The following is a 27,178-nucleotide window of genomic DNA, read 5'->3' as shown; positions in this document are numbered from 1 at the left end:
CAGGAATGAGCACATGGCAAAAAGCAAGACAGAACACTAAAGGGAAAAAAAAATCAAGACTGACAAACTATTTCCACATTTTCATATGAAAAGTAAATAGAAAGTTATATTGATATTGCACACAGATGCCTGAAAATTCTCTGGCTAATGCAGCAGAATTAGACATGCATGAATACTTAAATCAACAGAGTTTTAATTCATGGCTAAAACAAACTCATAATGACCGTAGTATATCAGCTATGTTGCAGCTGTCTCTGGCTATCAAAGCTTCCTTTTCCTGACCTTAGGGGACAGTAGCTCACTTTTAAAATGTACAATTCAAGAAAAAATAGAATTATTTAAAATACTGTGAATAAAATAATTGTATTTTGGTCACAAAGTAGAATATAATGTCAGGTAATACACACATGAACAGTTCATAGAAGACCATCTAATTCCTTCATCTTCCATTGTGTGGAAGGGAACAGAAGGGCCTAACTCTTCTAAAGTACCTCAAGCCTAGCAGTTACTTCTTAAGAACAGTTTTGATTGAAGTCACTAAGGAAGACACCAAATGGGAGAGTGGTGGTGGCAAAATGATGAACAGTATAACCATTTCAGGATACTGCAGTTTATAATGTCAACACACTTCAAATGTTATTGCTTAGGGACTGTATCAGACTGTGAAAGGGGTTTGGGTACCAAGAACTGTGGCTTTGCACAGGCAAGTAATACTTTCATATCTGAGAACGGAAGAGAGATGGTGGACATGAGTGGGATCTTCATCTTCTTATTCTAATTCTTGTAGATTTACAAGTCATGCTCAGTCATCATTACAAGTCATCCCATTCCACACAGCTGCTAAACTAGGTGTGGGTTTACAGTGAAATTTTGAGAGGGTTCTGTTTTCTTCTCTTCCAGTTTACAAAGATGCCTTCCAATTATTCTATTATTTGCATCCTGCTACAGTAGTGGCCAGGACTGGCAGTTAAGTCTCATTTCTGCCAGTCCGGGTTGCCCTGCATCCAGACTTAGAGCCTGTCGACTTCAGAGAGGTGATACCTCAGGTATGTAGGGCTTGCAGTACATCTGTGTGTTATTTGCCTTTTCCAATGATTTCTGCATTAAAAGTGGTGCACTGTCAGTGTTTTAATGGTTCTTTCTTCCAATATGTGACGTTCATTATGTTAAGCTGCCAGGCTTAGATGTCAATGAGATTTTCTCAGAACAATTGTCTGCTTCATGAATAATCACATTTAGTCTGTTTGACCTGATAACACCATTTAGTTACATCCTATTTGTCTCACTAAGCTTGTGGAGGCATAAAGGAAAATGGAAGCAAGATGACTCTAAATATTTTTTTCCATCATGATGAACACTTCTTATTTTCCCTGTCTTAAACCAGTGTAAATGATGCAGAACACTAGCAGGAATCAGGTAGCATCAGCATCCAGTATCTATAACCCAAAGCATGAGTCTTTTGGTACAACCAAAATATGCCACTCAGGAGCAAAGTTAGGTGTAGAAAACTCACAGTAAAATGCTCAAAAGGTATTGAAATTGATTTGAATGTAGGAGTTGCTTTTGAATGTGAAAGAGTATAAGCTAGTAAATTTATAGAAGTTTTTCTGCTTGGTAATGCTTTTCACTATAGACATTGACTTCCTACGTATATACCAGAGTTTTATTACAGTTTTGACACAGACTAAAGCTATGTGCATACAATATTGTTCTGTCTTCTTCAGATTCTTGTTCCTTGATAATTAAGAGTTCTCTTACTTTGTGCTGATATTTTGCTATAGCATCTAGAATTGCTTACTGGACCCCTTATATTAAAGATGTTTGGTTGAGAGAGATCCTCTGACTTTAGCAACTTTTATATTGTTGAACTGCACTAATGGGGAAGAGTGTAGTTATATCCGAAGATAGAAGATCTTGTCTTGTGACATGTTGACAATAGTGATGATGGTAGTAATAGTTCATGGAGACTGATGGTTACAAAATACTGGATTTCTAACTGTGAGTAAGTCAGTAAGAAAATTAAAATATAGGATCTTCTCAGGTAAGCAAGATAAAACACAATATTTTGAACATCATATTTTTACAGAGAATAACGTTATTTTCTCACAATTAAACAGAACTTTCAAGAGTATTGACTACCTTTATCATCAGCCTTTCATGGAAGTGACCATAACTACCACTCCCCTTTCTCAACCTTTCTGTTATTTTTTGAGCAAGTATTAGCCTCCCTTTCCTACCCGACTGATTGATACCTGCTTTGATTCAGAGCAAATGTTCTTAGCCATGTGGCAGCTGTGGAGTTTCATACTGCTTTTTATAAATTTGGTGAACATTGTTGGTGCCCAAAATCAAATCTCTCCCTTTTTTATGATGATGTAAGTTAGTCTAATCAAAGACATTACCTTTCTAGACCTCGCTTGGCTAAGAGAAGAAATAACATGCTAGGTTCTTTCTCTGACTCTTTTCTCAGATATTTCCAAATATTTTATTGTGCTAATACTCTTGTTTTTCATTATGCCTATACACAATTCCAGGTTGACTTGGAAAATGGGACAGAACTTGTGACAGCTCCCTTTTCATTATAAGGAAGTTTTCTTAGCAAACTACACTAAGTGTTTACATGGTCCTCAGGTAGTGCCTTGCATATGTCACACTCTATGATGTTTTCCTCTGAGGCAGTGATTATCATCCCTTTTATCAAGAGAACATCATGACAGGAAATGGTCATGTGCCAAAATCAAAGCCCAAGACAGGACAGGGACTCTGCCTTCCTTGACCATTACAATGGTTCCCGAGCTATTCTTCTTTGCTAATATAGTATGGTCAAGTTTTGCTGGAAGTACTAAATTCCAAGGGGTTCCAGTTGAACAGTCTCATTGCAGTAGTTATAACGATTTCAGATTGGTCACTTATCATAGCACTGCACTGGAAATGTTTGAAATGAGGTGAAGGACAACTGATGCAGAGAAAGGTGTTATATTAGAAATGCCATATTGAATAGAACTGAAAGCACTGACCAAAATATAGATGAAGCTGGAAACAGCTTTTGCTTGTCTGTGAAATCCGTGATGGAAGGGCTGAGCTTCACTGATTTCAAGGCCACTAGGAAACACAATGGCCATCCAGCCTTAACCACTCATAAAGACACAGTGAAGAGTTTGGATGGTTAAAGAACATTAATCCATAAAAGGATAGTGGTCCAAACTACAATAATCAAAAATATTTTAAATCTATTAGAGAATATTTGTTGCATTCTATTCTTAGTAGACCTGGAACAGATGACAAATTCAGTCACAATTTTTGGAAATTCTTGTTACCCTTTTATTATTGAGAATATTAACTAATTGCCCTGTAAATGTGCAAAACATTCCCTATTTTGTATTTTCCTTTCAACTCTTACATCCTTAAATATTTTGTAACTGCTGGCAGTGTAGGTCTTGTTGCCTCCTCTGTGGTAAAAGTATACATAATAGATGAGCTCATTCAGTGTACCTCCTTTCCTGCCACCTGGTGTCTGTTATTTTCCCCCTTTCCTATGAAGGTCCAGTCTCTCCCTTGGATGTTTGTGTTCTGTGCATTGTAATGTTCAGCATACCTTGTGAATTTGGATCCACAGATACTCATTAAATCTGTAAAAGTACAGTAGAGTCTATATGGGCTTCTATAAAATCCAAAACATTGCATAACCTTCTTCCAACAATAAAATAGTCAGACTCATGCTTGGTCTTTTAAAGTGTAGGAACCTCTGGGAAAAATCAAATCTACTCCCTTGAAAATCCTTAGTTATTACTTGTATCATTACTACTCTGGAAATCAATAGTTTCAATGTGACCAGCTAATATTCCTTCTTTGTTGTCTGAGAAAATGATGATGATCCAGAGATGCCTTTCTGCATGTCTTTTCAATCTTCTCAGTGCATTTTCAGCCTTTTCAGTGTGATTTCAGTTGCAAAACTGAAAATTATATGGATTCCATCATTCTATCTTTAATTAGCTCCTTTTTTAGTGCAGTCAAGGAGATAAAAGAAGTATGATATTATTCTCTTTATTCCCTTAATTATGATAAATAACCTTAGAGTATTTTCTTATGTTGGTATGACTCTCTTACATGTTTTTTAGTGCCCCAAAAGCTTATATTAAAAGGACTTTATTGAAGGACTTCTGTACTATCATCTATAGTGGCTGAAGCATTCATAAAGGGTTGCTGTATAGTTCAGCCTTGACTGTATGGTATTAGAGTGTTTCTGTGGTGACTATGAATAGCTGAGCTTTTAGCCCATAGATTTTATGAAAAAGGGACAAGTCATTTGCTCTCGATTTATATAATATTAGCCAACTTCCTTTTTTTTTTTTTTTTTTTTTTTTTTTTTTTTTTTTTCCCTCACGACTTCTCTGGACATCTTATTTCACTGTATTCATTTGTCACTTTAACATACCTAACTCAAAATATATCAAGACTGGGGATTAGAAAGTAGTTCATCTTGGTTATTTAGGCTGTGCCATTTAATTTTATAGACCAAAAGGAAATGATATAAGGTTGTATTTGTTCTTTGATTGGATAAGCGTGCAAGCACTTATCAAATAAACAGTTATAGAAGCAAGTTCAGATGCATGAAATTGAAATTTGTTTTGCCATGAACATAAACTGTGAACAGAAATTAAGTCCAGGTGGGTGAAGAAAAACATAGCTGGAAGAGATTCAGCTACAAACATAAGTCTGCATCCTACTGGCATTTTATCCAATATCTTCTTAGCTTGACTGTCTCTTCTTTTGGTTTCATTTCTGCCCACATCTGAAGTCTCCCTGCTGCATCTTAAGCTCGTTAATTCATATGCTTCACTCATTAACTAAAGAGTAGAACGGTACAAAAAAGCCCACTTTTTCCGGTTTAGCAGCAATACAAAAATCTATGCAGAACAGAAACAAATGGGAGGTGGAGAGGAAGCAGTTTAGACAACCAAATACTGCCTTCCTAACTAGTTGCAAAGAAGAAAACTGAAAAATTGGATTTTTCTTGAATCATTCAGAATGAAATGGAGCAATTTGGTCAATGTGGTTCACTTGAGACATCTGCAGAAAACAAACAAACAAAACCCCTGGAAACAGAAAGTAGAATTTTCACAAAACAGAGATAGGGGTGAGTCTCCCTGTGTGCATTATAGCTGTTAAAGTGCATTACTCATATAACAGTGAGTAATACAGTGAGAACAAGCACCATAATCATCTTTCTGAATGTACGTAATCTTAGATTACATAAGAGTTATTACTTCTGTGATACCCATTGTATTATTATTATTATTATTATTATTATTATTATTATTTATTTATTTATTTGCATCATAACTATGTGACGTGTATATTAAGAAATGCTGAAATAGAGGAGCTCTGGCGTAAGAGCTCAGTTTTTGTTGACTTCAGCCGTGGCCTTCTGACTCCTTGTTGATCTGACAGCTGGGCAGGAAAAGCTCAGTGTTGCAAACAGCGGGGAGAGAAGGGGTGCTTGAATGATAATTCAAAACCACACAGCTTGTTCAAACAGCTGACACATTGAAGGCAGCTACAGGAGGAGGGCAAGTAGTTTTTAATTTTAATTTTTTTATTTATGCAAAATTCAGTGTATTTCTCACATGTTCTTATTTTGCCACCTTTTTAATATTGTTCCTGTATCTTAAACATGAAGTCTGAATCTACTCTATTAAGCATAACACAATAGAGAATTATTTAAGAGCAAGATTTTTTAAATTTATCAGTCAAGTGACCTGCTGATATTCCTTACACCCACTGACCACAATTTACATTGCATATGTGTGTATTCTGTTGTGCCAAACAAAATTGTCTTCATTGGAAATTCACTAAAATGCACAGAAATAACAAACCTGAAAAGTCTTTATAAATGACAGAAAAGATTAGGAAATGGTAGATTGAGGTAATGGGAAACATTTAAGAATGGAGTGCAGTGCACTTTGGAGGAGAACAGTCCCTGCCTTTAACATCCTGGGTCCTGATGAAGGACGTTAGTGTCACTGTGACTTAGTAGATAGCCTTCTGCCTCCGGGACTGAAAGTTTTTGGCTCAGATCCATTTAGTGCATTACTGTGGAGGCTGTGCACATCCAGAGGTCATGTTTTGCGTGAGATGTGCAGTGGAGGTGGCCACAAAACTTTTCGACATCTTCCAAGCTCTTATTCCTGTTTTGCTTCCAGATAGAGCTCAATATTGTCCTCTGTTGTTCCTTGCACTTCCAAAGTGCACTCAGCAGCTGAGGTTAATTCTGAAAATAAATAGGATAGCCCTCTTTTCCTTTGGATGCTACATGCCTTTGCATAAGCATAGTCAAAAAAAAAAAAAAAAAAAAAAAAAAAAAGTTCTCTGTCCTATTTATTTTTGTTCTTCTTAATACTGTGGTGGGATGGGAAATTCTCTGGAGTAACCCAACCCTAATATTCCCCCCCTTTTTTTCCATAAATTTTTGTACATCACACAGTCTGTGCAGATTAGGGGTCATGGGTAAATCTAGGAATATAAACCTGCTTAAGGTCCTTTAGTATCAAACTGTCAATGTTTTACCATGTTCTATAATGTTAATTCTGAGGAAATTCTCATCTGCCTGCATTGCCTCAGTAATGAGATCAGTTGTGACAATGAGTGACATCAAAATTTGGAGAGAGGGGTTGAAGTTCCATTTTGGGTGCTTCTGGAGGTTTCCAATGAACGGTTTTCCAGTGCTTGGGTGAATTTCTCTTTTTCACTCAAGCAGTCAGGTTTCTTTTCAGGTAGAGAGGGAGCAGAGTGTGTCTGAGGGTGCCTTATCAAGGTTTGCTGGGGGATGATCTTGAGCAGTGGGAGTCTGCCCGGTGCTCAGCAGGAGGAGTTCAGGTTGCCAAAGGGCAGGGGAAAAGGGCTTGGTGTTTTTTTCTGTGGCTGGAAGTCCAGCTCTTGCTGCAGCACCCTGTAAAAACAAGATCCTTACAGAAAGGCAATTTTGGTTTTGTGAAGCCCTTCCATGTAATTATCCAATATAGAAAACGTGAAAATCTGTGTCAGCAGTGAGCCTGCTGGGACTCACAGCAGGGAAGAGTGTGATTAACAGACAAACACAGCAGCAGGCAGCCAGGAAGGGCTCAGCACAGAGGGAGAACTGGCTGGCTTCTCAAGGAATATGTCCCAGCCTGGAAACAAGAAGTGGGTGTATGTGTAAAGCCAGCGCCAGGAAAGAAAGTTAGAAAAATGAAAAGAATGGGCTTAAATCTCTGTTCCTGTTTCACTGTATATATGTGAGTGGACAGGAAAAGGGTAAGGGTAGGAAACTGGTAGAAAAGAGGTAGGAACAAGCTGTGTGGCTCAGAGCCTGGGCCTCAGATTAGACTCAGGAAAGCCTTTTTTTTTTTTTTGACTGATGACATAATACTTGACTTTTGGATCCATCATGTATCTTGATGCCTCTGTTTCTCCTCCTCTCTTGCCTGCCTTGTTCTGATGAGATGGTACTGAAGCCAGTGGCAGTCTCTGAGGGCTGTACACAGCCAAAGACAACACAAATCCTTTCATAACTATGTCTTGCAGGTAATCCAGCACTATGCATATAGCTAAAGACAATCACAAAACCCAGAAACACATTCAAAAGCATTTCCACTACATTTTTATGGGCATTTCCAGAAATTGGCACCGTGGCACAGGCTCAGGTCTGTGTGAGACATGAAGACTCTGTGTGCATAAACTGATAAGCTGCATAAACTGAAGCCATGTGCATTTTCACTTTTTCTCCTGTCCATATAGGAGGGATTCATCTCACCTGACTTTAGGGTCTAGATGCAGTTGCATGATCAAAGGTGTCTGTGGTTGTTTGAAGCCATTGTACACTGTCATGAACATCTCCATACTGCTGCTATCTCAGTTCTGCACCTCTCTGAAATGGCTGTAGAAGCTGCAGGGAAAATACCACAGCACCTAAAATGACTCTAGACATCTAAACTTAGGCCAATGTGTTTGTGTATTGGGGATCTACATGTGTATCTTAAACATAACATTCCTGCTCTCCTTTAATAGTAAAGTTCTAGTTAAGGAAAGTTTATTGACTACCTCAGCAGACAGGAATTGCATCTAAACTCCACTGACTGCATTAACCAGATGTTTACTGACTATAAAAGAACTGTGATGGCTAGTTCAGATGTGGAGACATGCACTGCAGACATCCAGAGTGAATCAGGTAAATCTCAGCCGATACCAGAGCACTTGCTGAAGGACAGAAGCCTGTAGCTGCTCAGGTGAGGAATAAACATATGTAGCAACAACAAAGTCATGCCAAACAAGTAGAAAATAATGGGGTATAAAAACCAATGTAAATAATAGGGATTTATGCACTTTTCTCGTTTCATTTGATTTGCTTATTTGCTCTAACAGCCTATGTTGTAATCTCAAACTATTTGACAGCTGGCTCTTTAAGGATTTCAGCTCAAAGTGTATAGGATGAAACAGAAGAAAAAAAAAAAAAGAGAGAGAGAGAGACAAAAAAAGGTTTTTTATGAAATCACTTTTAGTTTTTGTGTAAGTAAAAAAGCACAGAGAATTATTCCAGAATTCTTGTATCAAGGTGTGTTAGAAGTCACATGGAAACAAATAAAACATCTAATCTTACCATGTGGGAGGAAGTAAGCCAAACTTTTAATTTTCAAAAGATACCTTCAGACTTTTCCCTCCCTTTGAAATATGCATGTAACTATGAATCTCACCTCTGAAACTTTAGAGGGAGAAAGTTCCCTTGAAAGTCCATAGCCTTTATCTCAAATGTGGAGCTTGTCAAGCTGTTTGATCAATGTCTGTGGATTAAAGCATTAGAATTTGAAAGGAAATTATACTTAAAATTGTTTGGGCCTGATTCTGTAATCACCTTCTGTAATCTATCATCAAGGTGAAAGATGGTAGTCACCCATGATGTAGAGTTATTACAAGTTCACGGTTGTTGACCTGAGTCCCCCACACAGCCTGCCAGTACTAGGAAAGAAATATACAAGAATACAGTCATGGATTTTTTTTTTTTTCCTTAGCAAACCAAGAGAAAATCATCACTCCTACTTCATCTCTTATTTGCTAAATAGTGTTCTTCAGGCCATTTGCATTTCTCTTTCGCAATCAAGCCTGTTAAGCACAAGTTAAGGCTGCAAGAGCTTTCTACTACAATTCTGTCTTCTGTCCTCATTCATGTGTATCTGAAGTGATAAATTAAGTCTGAAGTTACAATATGCAAAGCTGTAAAATGCACCTCAGCCCACTGAGTGCTCTTGTCACCAATACAGAAATGGAAGACAGCTTCTAGGCTATTCAGGAGCATCATGCTACCAGTACAATTCCTAGTCTTTACAACAGAGACTCACCAAATGCAGACAGAATTAAAGTATATAATTCAGAGTAGGTAGTGGGATGTTTATGCTTGTGGCCTGTGGAAAAATGTCCACTGGTATTTAATTCTATGCCTTTTGCCTGGTTAAGCAGTCACTTGGCTTGTTGGAGAATTCTTTAGGCACTCATTAAGCAGAGAGAGCTTCTATTGAAAAGAGACAGGGTCATAGTTAGGTTAAAATGAGTTCAATGTGTGTTTTCACATATACTGCTGGTACTGACAGAGTCACTCCAGGTTTGTGCTGATACCACTTACTTTTACATACCCATCAGAGCAACACAAGGCCCCTCACCGTAACAGGGTGCAAGACAAGTGAAAGATCATTTGGCCAAAACGCCACTGGGGATCAGCCTTTAAATCCAGATGATCTTCAACAGAAAAGTGCCCAGGAAGAGTTTTGGGGGGGTGGAGGTGGGGTACATATTTTTAATTTTTTATTTTTTAACCCCAAATAATTTGTGCATCTTCCCCCACTCTTCTCTAGCTAGACTGGTAGGATTTTTTCCTTTCATCCTTCCTGAGCCACACAGAGAGCTTTCCATCTAGCCTGTGTGTCCTCAGGAGGTCAGTGCTTGGTGGGTACAAAGATGTTTTGGCCTTGCTGATCCACTCATCCATCAGGGCCACTTCTCCAGTGCTGCATTAATGGAGATGGCATGCTGGGGGACAGGGCAAGGACACCAGGCTTTCTGTGTGGTGGGGAGGACTGGGAGGAGAGCAATACTGGGATGTGTTTGAAAAGGTGACCTTGGTGTATCTACACAGAGACACAGAAGACGTTGCAGCAGAGGGAGATCTGACTCCAACATCTGTGACGGAAAGCAAAGACCAACAAGTCCTATCTGGAAACTGGTTTGTTGATGAGTCAGGTTGGTTGATGTATCAAGTTTGTTTTTAAAAACATTTTTCAACCTGTGATTGTTTGCAGCAAGTTTCAAACCAGATTGTACTGGCAGAGCAGAGTATGTGTTCAAACTCCGCTGAAAGCCTGCAGCCAACAAGAGAGATAAAGGCATTCTGTTCCTTGCACTGCACAATAATAGAGAAGGCATTAACAATGCTGAACTGAAAAACAAGCACTCTGTTTAGATAGCTTTGTGCAACAATAACAGGAGCCTGTTCATGAGCTCAGTGTACTCTTTATTTACTAGGTACACTATGTACAAATTACACAAACTTACTCAAGCCCCTGGAATTACAAAATTCACAAGGTAATTAATCAGAGCTTGACAGCACAGCAGCGGCCACTTCACCTCAAATCCAGTGTCAAAGAGGGAAGATAATTTTGTGATGCAGGCACAAGCCTGTGCTAGAGGACAGCTGTTTTTTACTCCTAGCTTTGTGCAGTCAATTCTGCTTGAGTTCTCATGGGAATAATATTTCTGATTGAACAATCTGTCTGTGTTAATAATATACATGTGAAATTTGGGAGTGAGGGGGCAGGGTTATCTTTGGACATAGACGAATACTCAGCCCAATCTGTGATTAATCTTGGAAGTATCTATATGTTTCTCTAAAAAAAATAATTGCATGTGATATATATATATATATAGTATGGATGACCTACCTAGTGCAGAGGCAGCAGCATCTGTAAGGTAAAGTGAGGGTCATCTTGCCTTCAGAGTTTCTTTTAGGATGTTTAGATTTTTTTTTTAAATTTTATTCTTGAAGTTCAAATCATTCATAAGGCCTGGGAAAACAGACTCTTGGTGTATGATTTTGTGAACATCTTCGTTGTCCAAGGAGCTGAGTAACTTGCTATTTATATGCCAAATGGGACAACAGAAGTATGAGTATTTGCAGTAAGAGGTCCTTAGCCAGGAACTATACTAAAAACCAAGTAGTTGGTTAGTATTTTTTGTGGTAATCATAAATTGCCAGGCTGCAAAGCAAATCTCTGAATAAAACTAAAACAAAGCAATCAATCAAACAAACTCCATAAAGCACATTTATGAAGTTGTGGAAATTCTGAAAGGAACTGAAATCCTTTTGGTGAGCAATGGTGTAGGGTATCCTGTCTTTCATAAAATTTTGCCACGTTGGCCTCTCCAGAGACTCCAGGCTCACATGAAAAAGATTTTGTCATTATGTTCAGCTTTAGTTTTAGGCTGTTTTGTTCAGTCACTGTGTTCCAACACTAACCACAGCAATGTGAAGTATGAACTAGTCCAGCACTGCTGCAGATTGTGAACACTCTAACAATGCTAGTCAATGTTTGCCTGTATCACAGATTTTAACTTTCTGATTGTTTCCTCTATAATGAAATATCTGAAAAACTTCCTGATGCTATAATTATCTCATGTAAGTCAGTAATAAAGTTAAATGTGTATGTTACTTGCAAAACCCAAGCTTTTGATAGATGTTTACAATTTTTAAAGCATGTTGGTTAGATTATATTTTTTTTTTGGTCTCCCTCTCTCAGAGGTGTACCTACACAGACCCATGGTAGCAGGTACATCTGTTTGGATATGAAAAAGGATATGAAAAATCTTCATAAATTTTATAAGAACTGACATATTTCAAAATTATTTTCTGTAAAATATATGGCCTATACAGAATAAGTGATGGGGAGGAAAAAAAAAAAAAAAAGAAATTTTCACTGGCAGAACCTTTATATGACTCTCCAGTGTCATTTGTTTCTATATATTTTTAATGAAAAATGGGAAATATGAACTGGATTTTATTGCCTTTTTGAAATAGCAGCATATGGAATTCTGCTCAGACTAGCAGTCTCTGAAATGCATGATCAAACTCTCTCTTAGATTTCCTTTCTAAAGATTTTTCAAAAAGGCTCAGTGGTGAAAAGCATCTTTCAAAAAATGTTTCTATAAAGGGTTAGATTCTAAAGAGGTTGGAATCTTTGTGCATGTTAACATATCCTGCTGTTACTATCATAGCATCTTCATGTAAAATAACGATAAGAAAAATGGTCTTCCTCTCTCAGCATTTTTTGCTCTTTTCTGTAAGAACAGATTGCTGTTCTACTATCTGTACTGAGTTTGCACCAGCTGTATCAGAAATTCAGCACAGGAAAGGAAAAAGGTCATTCACCTTGCAGATCCAACAGCAGAAATACTCCTCATGTCTTTGGCTTGAGACAATCAATATAACAAAGGGTTTGTTTCAGGTTATGTAACATTAGATGATGGGGTCACACATTAGGAGCTACTCCAAAAATAAAAAGGTTTAAAAAGAGAGAAGAAATGAATGAGATGTTCTATCTTAGCCCTAAGTTTTGCAGTGTAAAGGTACTTCTTGACTTCTGTGTCCAGCCTGGGGATTTTCTAAAATATCACAGTTTGAAGGTTTAGTTTGAAGCTTGATGCTTCATAAATCTAATTTTCTAGTGGATGTCCTTTATGACAATGAATGTTTTGCACATTACTCTGAAAGAACGTAGAGAATTGAGTTTAACTTATAGAGCTATCTGTGTGGACATATAGCTTCTTTGATGCCTAAAATAAATTTTTCTTAGCTGCAAGTAGTGGCAGCTGCCAAAGAAAATGGAAAATACCAGCTTAAAAATAAGCAGAAAGCAAATGGGAGCTTCAAGATATATTGCATAAAAGAAGAGAATGTCTTTAGATATCCCTATCTGCATTCCCCCACAGCCTCACCAGCTTAGAGACTGCCACGTTGTGAGGTCTGTGAGGGAGTGTCTTCCCTCATGGTGCTCCACAGAAACTATGGCAAAAATTTTAAGACTGTGGAAGAAAAGAGGTCTGTGAATGATTTCACTGCAATGGCCTTGAGTAGCTGTAAGAAACTTCACAAGTTATAATGCATTGTTTGTTTGTTTTTTAGCCAATATAATAATTTTGGATTTTTGGCTTAAAGAACACTTCTACAGGGAAAGTTGTATTTTTTCTGTCCTTAGTCATGTCTCAGGTTCTCATTTTGGTTATGTGGATGCATCTGTGCCTTTCCTGAGGTTTAGATGTCCTGTTTCATTATTACTTTAGTTTTCTCATAGCTGTTCACATAGATCCTACCCACTTCACCTAGCAGCCCACCTCACTCCCATCTGCGCTGGGTATTTGTCCTTACACCAGTATGCTGGAAAAAAAAGAAAAAGCACAGTGTGGCAATGATTTACAAAGTCTGACAAAATGCCGAAACAATATTTCACACACCCCTCGGATCACAAAAGAGAACTTAATTTCTAGAGGGAACAGTAGCCATCTAACTAATTGATTTAAGCAGAAAACTCACTGTCAAGGTCAGACTAAAAACACAGTGAGGCAGGATATATTTTATTACATGGAACCTCTCAGTGTTTTAATTTGATTATGTTATTAGTTCCATGTAAGTGTATTAACCAAAAAGGCACGATTAGCTGAATACATTTCAGAAGTGACAAGGAGGCTGGTGTCAACATTAGCAATTCCACTATTAGCATCCAGACACTGTTTTTTTATCTAGGAAGGCAAGTAATCAAATTTTAAGGCAGAACTTCTCAGAAAAGACACCTGAAAAGTCCATCATGGAAAAGGAACATTTTGGGGATTTCTGCTTGTCCAGACAGAGTAAAAGCCTCTGGTCAAATGGTCAAAAAAGGACAGCTAACAGTCTTTTGAAGGTCAATTTAACCTTGAAAAATAAAACTGGAGAACATGATTCTAAACAAAATTTCCAACAGCAGAGAGCAGCACTGCCATGAGGTCCTATCTGAAAAATCTTTGCACACTGACAACTCATGATCACTTTTTTTTTTTTTTTTTAAAAAAAAAGCACAATATGTAATTTGATATTTTAAATATAAAGGAAATTGACTATGCATCAAGTATATATGAGGACATCAAGGGTAAGACTGAATTTCATTAGACCACTACGATATTCTTCTGACCATTACAAAGGCAAACAATTTATCAAAAACTAAATCTGCTCTGAACCCTGATATTCTTTTTTTTTTTTTTTTTTTTTTTTCCCTTTGCCTGTCCTTGAACCTTGGGGCATTCAGCTGCTCCTTATGCTTCTCTTAGCATTTGGGCTAATCTTCTGATTTTAAATATCCTCACTGAAGAAATAAAAAGCTGAGAACATTAGGAATCAGACTACATCTTTCTGGACACCAAAAGGCAAGGACAGACTGGGCACTATGTTGAAAAATTACAAATAAATAAATAAATAAAACCAGAGATGTAAGAAGGAAATAAACCTGAAATTATGCAGGAATTATATATATATATATAAATATTATTATAATATTATGTATGTAATCAGATCTGTGTTCTCCTAGGGTAAAATCTTGACTCCCTCAAAGTGAACAGCAAATGCCTCCTGAAAATAAAGTGACCTTGATCTTACCTTTGATCAATCTGCAAGGTGTCAGGAGTGCTCAACCTTGGTGTTGTTGGCAGAGGCCATGTACACCTCCAACCCAGACCTACAGAGCCTGCAAAAAGGAAAGCAAGGCAAAATGTAGTGATGTGGTAAAAAAATACCTTCCCTGACCACAGGAGACCTCTCCAAAGGGAGGAAGCAATCAGATGGGATGAGAAGCCTGGAGGAGAAACTAGTGTCCTTCAGCCAGCATAGGTTGCTCTATCCCTCCAGCCCAGCAGCCTGTTTCTAGCTAGGGCATCACCAAACCTGGTCCTGAATACCCCCTTTTAACATTTTGCTGCAAAAAAACCTGTTTTTCCACTTCCTTGAGAGGTGAGAGGAGATGTCAGAAGAAATTCTTTGCCTCTTTGAGTTTAATGTAAGGTGAGTAAATCAGATGCTTTGGAATCACTTCATGGCTGCTCAAAACACAAACATTTGTCTTTCTGTTCTTCTCCTCCTACATATTTTGAATGAATTGGCTTTGTCATCTCAATGCAGAAAGGACAAAATCCAGGCTACCTCTTTTTAGTACCCTGATTTTGTCCTACCCGGACTTGGATATTTCATACCACTTTTCATTTGCAGGAAAAAATACAAGTGGTACTGTCTTTAGATTAACTCACTTATCTTAGAGTTGTATTGTTTAAGAAAGAATTTCTTGGACCTCTGTTATGTAATATGTGGGACATATGTATTGCGTATGTGTTATGCAATATGTGGGACAAACACCTTTAAAGGTTGAAGTTGTTTTACTTCCTTTAGAGTAGGTACTTGGACTTGGCTGCCTTTGTCCAGGAACAAATGTCTTGGGAAATAGTGATCTAGAGTAGGTTTTGTATCCATCAGATGCTGACATAAAGTTACCTATTGGAAAGCTATGAAGATCTGGGACACAGAGGGCTAGGTGAATGAAAAGCAAGGCAAAAACTGTAGAAACAGAAAAATATGTGCCAATCATACGTCTGTGTTGCTGTCCAAAAGAAGAATGTGTGCATATCAAACTATTTATTTAGAAAAGGTTGTAAAAATAGTGTACATCATTAAGCTTTTATCCCTGGGGAGGTAAAGAAAATATATTTGGATCTCTCTGTCAGACTGTCTATGAATTATTGAGAGGGAAATCGTCAGTGGCAGCCAAACTGAAGTCATGGGTTTACCCTTAAAACCTCGTCATACAAGCCATCATTGTTTCAGGAAATCCTGCTGGAATCACTGCGATTGCTACCGTGAGTCCTTATTTTACAGAACTAGACTCTTTGGTACAGCACAGGAAACTCTTCATGGTTTTGTGCTTATTGAAACAGCTATAATGTATATAAATTGAACTGAAGTCACACCAGTCACTGATATGAATAGAACAGATCAAACTATTCATTATGAACCATACTTATTATGAGCTCTGCTTTTATACTGAGTAATAAATTACCAAAATCCCAAGAATGAAACAATTTAATGTGTCTTCCTCACTCAATGATCCTTTCTGTAGATTGTATTAATATTAGTTATCAAACTCCAAGGTATTTTTGGACTGTGAGCAGGCTGCAAGGAGTTGTAGCTGTAAGCGAAGGCTCTCTGAGCTGGCCTCTAACTGTTTTTTCAAGCTTACTAAGACATACACCAGCTGGCACATTGTGAAATGTCCTCTTCTAGCTCAGCTGGAAGTGAGAATGAGACTTTGACAGTTTTAAAACAGCCCATCATTGCCGAAGGGAAGGAAGGTAACATGCTGCTCCAGGGCACTATTCCAGGGTTGAGTCTTCCACCTGTGTTGTTTTACAAAAGGTTTTTCCCAAGAGGCAGAGATACGACCCAACAATGGGAGGAACAGAATGATGTTTCCCACTAAGTTGTATACAAGCAACAGGATAAAGTTATTTCTGGGAAATACAGTCCTGAAGATAACAGCTTTGGAGTGCTTTACTTGCCTAGAATAAAGAGAAAAAGTTAAAACTGTTGTAACATAACTTGCAACGTATTGGAATCATTTTTAAAGCTAAGGGCTGAAAAGAAACTGTATTATGTGATAGAAACTTAACACTAATAGTTGAAGAATTACTAAAACAGATACAAATTCTTAAGCTATTGGACATCAATAAATGCATTAATTACTATAACTACAAAATCCATGAGTCTCATAGGAAAGTATAGTCTTATATAAAACATTCAAATGCCCACAACTGATTAGCTAGTTAAGTCAAGGGCTTTTGAAGGCTGTAATGTAGTAAGATTTACTTCAAGAAATGGCACAGTTAATTTCTTATCACTGACAGCTTTCTGTTGCAAGAAAATCTATTTTTCTGCCTCAGGACTGTAGCTGATATGCCAAAGACTTTTTATTTTCTAACATACTTCTTTGGGCAGTGACATTAATGCTCTGACGCATTCTTGTAAAATTCAAGAACTGATCATAAAGTTTAAGAGAGATAGTTTTCCTTTGGAAATGTAAGTTCTTCCAGAAGAAAAAGAGGCCATGGTAAAATGTCACCTTTCATAGATTTTTTTTTTTTTTTTTTTTTTTTTTTTTTGGGAAAAGCAAACCCAATTGATTGGTCTTAGAAAGTAAAAGTATATTAAAGATTACAATGACTTTTTTTTTCTTTTTTTTCTTTTTTTTTTTTTCAATCTGCAACAAATAAAAATATAAAAAGTATCTTACAGAGTATTAAAAATGTATATACTACTTTTGGTAAGACAGCGTGTTGCAGAAAGGCTTTAATGTCATCAAGTGATGTACAAAATTCAGATATCCCTTTTTAGCTGTAAATCTCCAGGCTTTGTGGGCCATATTTCCAATTTATGGTAATCCCCAATGAGAGTCTGAGGTTGGTACCCTAACTCACTTCCTGTGCACACTTAACCCCAATATCCCAGACCTGTCTGCCTGCCCACCTGCCTGGAATTCACAAGCTTCAGGGGTAGCTGCTTTGTGCCAATGGGCACCACGGCTGTGCTTTGGAAAGATACTTCAAAGCAAGGCTCCTCCAAATACCTTCTCACCTCATTACAGGCTTCAATTTCTTCTCTTTGCTGGTTACTATTGCAGGGTCTTTCTGCTGGACTAATACACTACTCTCACCTCAAACATTATAAAATGATTGTTCCAGGCATTAAAAGAACAAAAAAATCTCCTTAAAATTTGGCATTATTTATTGCTAGCAAGTATCTCAAAAATAGCAAGCTCATGGATATGAAGAACAAAAAATTACTTGAACTTTATGGATCACTGAAGAGATGAGCAGCCTTAAACTGGATGTTTTATAATAGTTATGAGAAAGGCAGTGTGGTGCAGTGTGGCCGTACCCTGAATCCCCTGCTTTGCATTGCCTCTCCTCTACATTTTGGTAACAAAGTATTTGGTACCTTTTACTAATCCATTCATAGCTGGCTCTGCATTAATTGATTTTTTGAACACAGTCATCTATTAGTTAAAGCATGCAGCACAGCACATGTGGCAAATATGAAGTCGCCTTGGTGGTTCTCACTAATGGCATCATCAGGTAGCTGTCATGTTTCCTGACTATCTCTAGTGAGCTTAATGCAGAGGATCCAGTCTCACAAACAGATTTTGCATGGAAAACAGGAAACTCAGTGCCACTAAAACACTAAATATAGGTGTCCAAATGTAGCTGTCTACATTTGAGTGAGGTGTCTAAGCGCTTGTTACAGTCAAAGTCTGGGTGTGATTTTACCTGCCTACTCAGATCACTTGGGATGCTGACCGTTGTACCCACCTGGCTCTTGATACCAGTCAAGGAGATGTCCATGGGTCTTTTCATAACCTTAATGATTCTATGATTCAAGGTGGGAGTCTTAAGTATCCTGAGGCATCTCAAATATCACCAGACTTATCTGAGGGAAACTGATGAATCCTAGACCTCCACTGTTTGTAATGGGAGTTTAGTCCACACATAAACATCTGTATGCAAATACTCAAATGGGATGCATTTCAAAGGAATATCATGCATACAAAAAACATTAATATAAAATATAGGTTTATGTCCTCAGCTTGAGGTTTTATATCCCCTTCTAGTGCTTTTATTTATTAAAAGAAAACCAACGAAAACAAACAAACAACTTTGGAATTTTGGTTATCCTGTTCATAGATCAAAAGAAAAGCAATAACATTTGCAGACACTTGCTAATCTCTTGATTACCATAACTTTGTGTACCTTTCCCTACTAAGACAACATGACGAATTTTATCTGAGCTAATGAGGTGGGTAGCTCTTAGCTGTAGCCCAGTCCTACCAAGACAGAGAGTGCTGAAATTGTGCATTAGGGTAGTTTCAGACATGCTGTGGCATGAAACAGGATCATGAGAATATACCAGGGATGCAGTCTATGTCCTTACACCAACTCAGAAAATTAAAGCCATTTCATGTAGGGTTACCCAATTGAGGAGAAAAAGGTCGCTTTGTAGGGTTGATGCTAAATACCCTAAGGTGCACAGGATGAAGATATGCAAGGTTTCTGGATCAATTTAGCAGCCACTTGAACACAGTCATTTTAATTCCTTGGCAAAATTAGCAGCATGCTGTGTTAATGGTACAGAGAAACTGATGAAACAGCCTCTCACTTAGATTAATTCCTCTGTGCCTGCTTGTTCAGAGCACCTTGTCACTGATCCGCCTCGTGATGGTCGTCAGGACAGTACAGATAGATCTGACCCCAATGGCATTCTGTCTTCTGCTGACACATGGTAATGTGGCTTGTGCACTTACATAGGCCATAATAAGAAATATGACTGTTACATGACATTTCTATGACATGCAAATACCATGTATTTTTCCCCAGCTGAACAGATAACTTCAGTTTGTTAAAATGTTTACTTCTGGAACACAAAGAAACAGTCAGGAAACTGTTTTGCTATGATAGTGTTGTTTGTGTTTTGATGTTTGTATGAGAATTTCATTAGGAGGCTTATATTTTCATCTTAATTTGGAATCGATATAATTTTTATTGTATTTGTACTGGTGTCCTAAAGAAGAATTTGGCCCAATGTTTTTAACATCATGGTTAATTCTCATACTTTGGGTTCAACTGGGAAATAAGAAAATCTTGATTACTCCAGGGCTTCTCAAAATTGACCAATCTATGAAGACATTAGGACTTCATCCTTTACTTGCACTGAATAACACTTACTTTGGGGGTTGGCTTGTATTGCTGAAACATATGACCCAAATGCTTAGGCATTTGCTTCCTGTTGACTGCAGGGCTGTAAGGGAGCTATGAACTTTTAATCCATCTGGGCTAAGTGAAGGGACATTCCACAGTATTTCTGAGGGATGTAGGACTAAAGCCATACTGGAAACAAAAAAAAATATTAGCGTCATTAACAATGGTGTAAAGTGCTGATTGGGAATAACAGCTTTTATATATTAGAAATTGTGAAATACTGAGAAGAGGGGAAAATGTTTGAAAAACATTAAAAAATATTTAGAAGAAATATAATTGCTGTTTACACTAGGGAGCTCACTTTGTCTTGTTACCTTTGATGTGGTAATTGTGATGAGATTGCAAAAACTCCTAGAGGTTCCATTTTGCTACCTCATATGTAGGTTCTTGAAAAGAGAGGTCCTTGAGTAATAATCTTGTTAATGAAACACTCTGAAGGAGAACAGCTGCCAAGAACCATGTCTGTATTCCTAACATTATAGAGCAGGGGAGGAAGCTCAGTTCTTGGCTGGGATTGACTGAAAAAGCAATGTTACGTCTTAATATTACAAATACTAATGCAAATCATAAGGATTCATCACCAAATGGGAATGGTTCCAGTACTATTCTGCACAGATCTGTATAGCCAATATACACAGTGATTCAGAAAACAGTGGAACTAAATAAACAATAATGGCAGATTGATTAGACGACCCCTGAGTTTCACACCACTTGGTGAGTTGGGCCTATCTGAAGTGTGTTTTAATACAGTCAAATGCCATGTCATACATGTAGAAACAGCTAATGCAGTTAAGAACTTGGATTCCTAAGAGGGATTCATCTCACCTGATATCAGATGCCTTAAATATAGAAGTTAACATCTTATCTGGTCACACACCCCCATTTATAGTGTGTAGATAAAACCTTAAGTGTCCAATTAATCCAAGCCTAAAAAAAATATATCAAAGACCTATGAATTACTCCTAAAAGTATTTATTGTCTTTCACAGATTATAAAGGGAGTCTAGATACCTATAATTAACCTGTCCTGGGTAGATATTCCCCACATATGCTTCAGAAAACCAATTTTCTCTTTGCTATTGATCACAGTAATCCAGCATACAAGAGCACAGGCAAAGGTGGGCTCACTACAGCTTGAATTATTGTCAGTTTATAAATGCTATGAGATCTTACACCACTTTGGTAATTATTTATTATTAGTAGTAGTATTAATATTGGTATTGTTTGTTTTAAGCTTAGTAGGGAAGGTTCTAAAATAGGAACATTGTTTTGTCTGTCTCTTTGTATGCTCACTTGGTTAGGCTTTTGAGCCACACAGAGCTGAGGACTCAGCTGGGGCTGTATAAACATGGGAACAATACCGAATCTCTGGTTGCAGGAAGCAGCAGGCCAGAAGATGCGATGAGGTGGATTTTACTAGGATCTTGGCTGCATGTTCAGCCTGATCTTATTCTGCAGCAGAGTTAGGATTTTGGGAAGCAACTGTCATTGTCTGCTTGTAAAGTAATATCACATGTCCCTTTCTCTCAGGTCTTGGAGAAACAAGACTCCGGCACCTAAGGTCTTGATATGAGGTTTGTGAGTCAGCAGTCATAGTCACTCCTGCACTACAGAGTATGCTAATTAATTCAAAAGTGCTGTACTGCATATACATCTGTTAAATATAAGTTCAACCACAGAAAGAATATAAATAACATGCCAGTAAACCATGAAACAGCAATCATTTTGACTGCCTACAAATCCTCACAATTTCAAGACTGTTTCTTCTCAGTCCTGATATTGTTCCCAGAAAGGTTTCTTTTAGTGGGTAACACAGCAGGAGCATCTCAGAAAATATCCCATGCAGCAGTGGGTGTACTGAGAAAGCAAATGGCATGATCAAGTGGCTTCCCTATTGTTTTCTTGCTCCTAGCTTTTCTGCCTCAGCTAACAATGCAAATGTTATTGATATTGTTTGTGCTCTGTGAATTCCTGCACAGACCATTTGATCTAATTTTTCAGGATTTTGTAGCAGCCAATCTAACTTCAGCAGAATTTTAATTAAGATATATGTATGTGGTATCTGAATAATGATTAAAGGATTGGGGATGCACATGACAAATCAGATGAGGTGCTACCTGTGGCAATGATGCTTGCTGTTCTTTTATCTCCACCACACAGTATTAGATGTAGCCTTTAGAAAAGTGGCTTGCCCATGTCAAACAGGAGATAATCTGGAACCTCTTTTTTTAACCATCTGTGCTTTGCTGAAGCCTTGTGAAGTGCCCCAGTGTCCTTGTTCTGTCTCTAATTACAATGCTGTGAATTCCTCTGGCATCTTTAGGCTTCAAAGACAGGCATGTGGGGCTACACGGTGTACATTTGTCTGCCAGATAAAGCCCTATTTCCTACATTCCTCTGATGTGTTGGTTTAGTTAGTTAGTTAGTTTGTTTCTGTAATGCAATATGGAGTACAGGCTTATGAACTGCAGGAATATTTAGCCCATGTGTATACTTACTATACCTCAGATTTGCATAACTTATTTATTTATATATTTATTCATTTATTTATTTATTTTCTGGGAATAATTAGATCCTCCTCACACTGGAGAAGTGGTTTGCAGATCCTGATAATCAGAACTACATCAATTCAATTAAAGCCCAAAGAAAATTCCTGTTATTTCTCCTGTTATTATCAATGGGAAGGCCAAAAATAAGTTCCTACTGCTGCAATACCTTGCTGCACTAATATGGGTGACAGGAAATGTTTTTTCACATTGCCTAATTGAATGCCAGCACTGCTAAGAACTGATAGCAGCTGCTGGCAGATGATGCCATTTGTAGAATACAATAGCAAGTTTTATTGAGCCTACAAAACCAGAAGCTATGTGACATACTAGACACTCACAAAAAGCTCACCAAAAAATGATACAAAAAAAAACTACCTACACTATGGCAGGTAGGATGTCTGTCCGATGGATGGTGATTGTAGGAAACAGTATAGCACCATTCCAACTGAAAACTGCAAGGTTTATGACTTAGTCCTTGGGCTATGAAGCAACATCCAAGCTTGGCATCCCTGGAACAGCTTGAGTAATAGTAATATGGAAAATCTGACTCATGGCTACCCGAGGTTCCAAAGCAAGGTTTGGAATGAGACCTGTATTTATTTAAAGATATATTTCTTGGCAGCATTAGAGGGACATTACCACAAATTCTTTGTTTTCTAGCTAATTTATATGGTAACAACAGAAAGTTTTAGATCAGAAACTTTTTCTTTTTTTTTTTTTTTTTTCCTTTAAGGAAATATAAATTAAATTCCATTTTAAAAATGAATTCCTTTGAAATATTTACAGAGTTATACCTTCCAGGAGAAGACATAAAAGCTAAAAGCCCTTGCTAGGAAACTTGCATTAGTTTAGAAAACTTATAACAGTTTAGTGCATGATCACACATTTGTAAGCAGCATAGACTGAACTTGCAGTGTTGGGAATTGTGCTGTGGAAAGCAGCAGCCTGGAACAGAGTTAAGTTGATCAATGAGCAATCAGTGTGATGTTATGTCTGAGGGAGCTAACATGCATGGGGAAGGTACTACTGAGCAGGCATACAGGTCTGGTATTGCTACTCTGTAGGGAAGCAGTGAGGCAGGGGGTGTTTGGGGTCTGTTTGGTGGCCAAGAATCCATTGGAAGGTCAAGGGCTTCATGACTGATCTGGAGTGTAAATTCAGTATGGCATTTTTTTGGTGACACTTGTAGTATAGTCACCCTTTTTAACTTATCCAAGAGAAATTTTAAGGATAACTTGATAGCAGAAACTTAAGTGAATTGAATATTGGAGTGAATGCAGATCAGTTCAGGCTTGAAATATCCAATCAATCTTTAGCAATGAGGATAAGAGGTTATTGGAAGTCAAAGTGGTAACACAAGAATATCTTTGGAAAATCATGTACTATCACAGGACTGTGTCAAATGTCTTGGCCTTAAAATAAGTGAAAACATACTTTCCTCACACACCCAGTTTCAACGAATAGATTTGCTATTGCTCCTTTCTTAAAGAAAATTAGAATTTATTTATTTTTATTTTTATTTTTATTTTTTTTCTAGTCCAGCAGTGCTGAATTAAAACTGAGTCATCACCAAATTTAGACACCAGTATTTTTTACCCTTTAGATACTGGAGCTTTCATCTCGTCCTCATGAATGGTCTAGCTGCACAAAACTACTCAGGAGTAAAATCTCTGCCTAATGTATTGCATGCTGAATGAGCCTGTTTGCACATAAGGTGGGTAACTTGTGAGTAGTTGCCCTCCATAGTTCTATCTGCAGACATGTGGAGAACTTTTGACTTCATTTTAATATTGAGAAGCTGTCCATAAATGTAGACTATAGGCATATATTCACATTCTGTGAAGGGTCCTTCTACCAATGTCAAATAACCTTAATTTAACAGTGTAGTCTAGTGCACCTCTCCTTTATCCTCCTGGCATCATCGGTCTATGCCTGAGGCAATTCCACAGTGCCAGTGAAAATGTTAGGGTAAAACTGGAATATGCTTGGATATCAGTCCCATGGGTCTGGTTCTGACTTCAGCACCCTGAGACAGTGCCCACTTGTTCTTTTTAAAACTGCTGAGAAGTGGTCTGAGCACTGAGCTACAGAAGAGCTTTCCTTTCTAGAAATCAAAAGACAAGCTGAAAGGCAAGGAGCTAATTAAAATCATTTCCTCATAGCCAGCTGACATTGGAGTGCTGTTCACAAGCAATTGGGCCTAAAACATGTTGAGATTGTTATAGAAATCACAATTTTTAAAGGCAATATATTTTTTTCCTTGTTATTTGCTAGTTATATTTTAATCCTTTCAAACTATGTTTGTACAACCATGAAGGTTAGAATTTGTTTTTTATAAATTAGAGCATAAAGGAACAGTGAATTTTAGAAAAAAATCAAACATATTATTACAATAGAAACTCCAAATGTCATCAATATTGAAATAAGGAGAAGTCAAGGCTCTCCTGAATATTTTCCAGAGAACCAGTGTGTCTCTTTACCTTATAAAGGACTATGCCATCCATCTACTTCAGCATTTTATTATAACCTGTGTAATCACTTAAAGATAGAAGATATTTTGGCTCCAATGGCATTATACAAAGAAATGAGCAGAAGCTTGTGATATTCACAAAAAGAGGATTTCACAGCAACGTTTTTACATGAAAAGCTATTATAGCCCCTTTCATCCTAGAGCTAAAAGGCAGACTGCTGTCCTCATTAATCAGCCTTCTCAGCTTAATAATATTTAGCAGTCACATAATACTTTGCATCCCCCAAGCACTGTACCAAAATTAAAGATCCTATTTAGCAGTTAGGCATGTAACTACCTGCTAAGGGAATGCTGATAGCAATCATAAGTATAAGAGGTTTTGAGTTAAAAAAAAAAAAAAAAAAAAAGAGAGAAAAGAGAGAGAGAAAGAGAGATTGAGAGAGAGAGAAACTGGATGCCTAAAATAATGCACACAATCTTAGAGGACTGTTATTTTTCCACTCTTACAGTGATTAGATATCATGTTGATAAATGCCTTGGTACCTCTGAAGAAAAATAGACCATCAGGGTGTTGTAATTTTCTGAGTTCCTGGGAATAAAGCATCTGAAAAAGCATCCGGACAGTAGTTTTTACATAGTCAGTTCACTTATGTCTGTCTGGAAAGCCTAGTGACTTCATCTCTGGCTACATTATTGAGTAATGTGAACAAATAAGATCTAAAGAAATAACAGTTAATGTTTAGGGCCTGACATTCACAATACGCACACTTCAGAGGTTTTATATTAGGACTAAGCTGATCCCATGACCTGAGAGCCCTTTTACAGCTGCTGTGCATTAAGTGTGCTCCCGGGAGTACATCTTCTAGTTCAGCTTCATCCTGAAGGAATCCAGGTCACACACCCTGAGATTTGTGGTGCAAATCAAAGCATGGTAAATAGAGATAATAGTAAAATTGCTTCAAAATCTCAAACTTCATCTAAACTGAAACACTACTGTAGGCACCCTTGTTGGACTGGGGTGGAATGTGCTGTCTCTAACCCAAGAGTATAATCTGTACTGGTACACACTAAGGAGCACATATATCATTCTGAAGCACTGACTGGCCTGTTTTCAGGGGAAAAGGATATTCATCTTTCATTATGGTTTGTAATTGGCAGCTGGAAATAGAGGTGGGCGAGCTGGAATGATAGACATTGATATAACAAATAGTATAAGCATACACGTTTCCCAGAACTCACATTGTTTCTTTGCTGAATCTGAACCCCTGAAATTTCATGCTTGGGAAGACTGAGTTATCTACAATAACATTTTCCTCTGATGGTCCTCAGACATCAATTTGTACTGTGAATTTGGCCATATGTTGCCATATGGGCATGAATATGGTGCCTGAGGGGCCAGTGTGCTGCCTGGGGTCGGGTTAAGTTTTCTCCAGAGTAAGGTAGAGGAACCCACAGCAGTAGGCATCTGTGTAGCAGTCTGCCCCCAGAATGAGATCTCCAGTCCTAAGTAAGAGAGACATCAGGCTTTGAACTAAAACACAATTAACACCTGCTCCAGAGTGCTATCGGCAGCAGTTCAAACTGGATACCAGCCAGAATCGCGTGGTGTGTTTAAGACCTGTCCCTATGGCAGGAGTCATCAGGGGTCTTTAGACTCTTCAGACACATCTAGAAAAGAGTTGCCTGTCAGTGACCAGCTCATCACTAGAATTGTCCAAATGTACCCAGAAATGTGCATATGAGGGGACAACCTGCACAAAGTTCATATGATTGTTGGCAATAAATATAGGCAACCACCAAAAAGAAGAGTCATTTAATGGGATTATATGGTAAAGTTGCCTTGAGTAATAGGAGGATGGAAATCTCACAAGCTGTTCCCAAGGAAGAAGCTTATTTCTTGTTACATTTTAAATCTGGCAAATATCCTGAGGCAGGGGGCTTCCATCCTTTCCAAATTTTTAAATTTGTTCACAGTTTATAAGCCTGTAACTTTGCATGGTCTCATCCATGCAAATGTTCAATCCCTTTTTGAGTCATGCTGAGCTCCTGGCTGTGTTGTTGCCTCATGAGAAGATGTTCTATAGGCCAAGCAGGAAAAACACATTTCCTTTTACTGGTTTTACATCTGCTGCCTTTCTGTTTCCCCAGATGTCCCTCTGTTATGACAAAGTAATGGAGAAAGTATACACGAGTGTTCCATTTACCACCTGACTGATCCTCATTAGTTTGTGTTTCTCTATTTTGCACTTTCTTATTTATCT

At 37.8% G+C, this 27,178-nt stretch overlaps 2 long non-coding RNA genes across 2 annotated transcripts in view; one reads left to right on the top strand and one right to left on the bottom strand.

The window, feature by feature from the left end:
* Positions 1-10,074: 10,074 nt before the first annotated feature.
* LOC119714502 (uncharacterized) overlaps positions 10,075-27,178 on the top strand; it is a 35,351-nt gene continuing 18,247 nt past the window's right edge. Inside the window, exon 1 of the long non-coding RNA XR_005261769.2 lies at positions 10,075-10,266. This is a non-coding gene — a long non-coding RNA (uncharacterized lncRNA). The remainder of the gene's footprint in view (positions 10,267-27,178) is intronic.
* Positions 14,678-27,178, bottom strand: part of LOC113845129 (uncharacterized) — a 28,702-nt gene continuing 16,201 nt past the window's right edge. The window contains exon 3 of the long non-coding RNA XR_003500428.3: positions 14,678-14,792. This is a non-coding gene — a long non-coding RNA (uncharacterized lncRNA). The remainder of the gene's footprint in view (positions 14,793-27,178) is intronic.

This window comes from Anas platyrhynchos, chromosome 1 (assembly GCF_047663525.1).
Source record: "Anas platyrhynchos isolate ZD024472 breed Pekin duck chromosome 1, IASCAAS_PekinDuck_T2T, whole genome shotgun sequence".
NCBI classification, from domain to species: domain Eukaryota; kingdom Metazoa; phylum Chordata; class Aves; order Anseriformes; family Anatidae; genus Anas; species Anas platyrhynchos.
Note: the sequence above shows the minus strand (reverse complement) of the source record. Positions and strands in the feature narration are given on the sequence as shown.